Source organism: Echinococcus granulosus (assembly GCF_000524195.1).
Source record: "Echinococcus granulosus chromosome Unknown EG_S00007, whole genome shotgun sequence".
In the NCBI taxonomy this organism is placed as follows: Eukaryota; Metazoa; Platyhelminthes; class Cestoda; order Cyclophyllidea; family Taeniidae; genus Echinococcus; species Echinococcus granulosus.
Window position 1 is genome coordinate 45,659 of NW_020170387.1, and position 1,202 is coordinate 46,860.

Here is a 1,202-nt window from a genome sequence, read left to right on the forward strand (position 1 = left end):
CCTCCAGCACTCTCTGGTCCAAACTTAAGCCATCCACTTGACTACATAGCAATCCCATACGTTCATACAGCCTTTCACCAAGAAGTAAATTACTTTTGAACGCTTCCTACAATGTCGTATTCGTCACCCTAAACATCGAAACAATCAATCATCTTTCCCCAACGTGAACCAACCTTGCGATTTCCACCCTTACACAACACAACACAACACAACAACACCTTGTCCCATGTGGTTCCCACGAGGAGGCCTGCGCCCCTCACTTTGACCGCTGCCAAACACCACCAAAGCAATGCAGAAAATGAGGATGCAATTGGGAATGCTGATCAGAAGGAGAGGGAGAACGAAGTGGAGCAGTGCCTTCCTCGTTCCCAACCTACATTCCATTTCTTCCCACGCACCACCTTCGCCACGGTATGAGGCCATCAATCCTCTTCTCTCCACACACCATCCTCTTCCCACTCACCAATTCACCACTTCTCACTGTCTGTCTGCCTGTCTGTCTGTGTCTGCCAAAATTAACATTTCTTAGTCACATCCCACTTCTAACCACATAACATCGAGCCGATTCATCTCAGCTGTAACTGCTCTTCGGCCTACAGTGGGAAGGCCTTAGTGAATAACTCCCTCACACTCATACGCACACACGCAAAAACACACACAAAGAAGGCACAGTCCACTGGACATGGCGCATGAATGATGTAATGTGCGTTGCAGAAGTGTAAGTTGGGTAGGTAGTGAGTGAGTCACCTAGGGATAACTAATGACATTTCCGTTCACCTAACGGATCTTCCAATACAAAAGCCATGTCTCACTACAAGTCAATCAACCAACAATCCAACAACGACGCCATTCACTATGAGCGTGAAAAATGTGAACCATGACAGCAACAACAACAACAACAACACGACTTCAGGTCCACTGTCGTCTGCCAACCCATTTACAGGTAACAGCCATCCACTCACGTTTCCTCACCTCCCTTAGCCGCTACCCCCCACCCACCTACTCACCCCACCTTACCACATCCCACCCCCAATTCCTACTTGACGAGACTGTAAACCAACTTCCTACCACCACTCACTTTAAACACCACTACAATCTCTTCACATGCCAAACTCCAACCCATCCTAATGTCTCAATAGTGGCACATAACTCCTCCTCCCCCTCCTCCCCTTCCACCTCCACTTCCACCACCACCACCACCA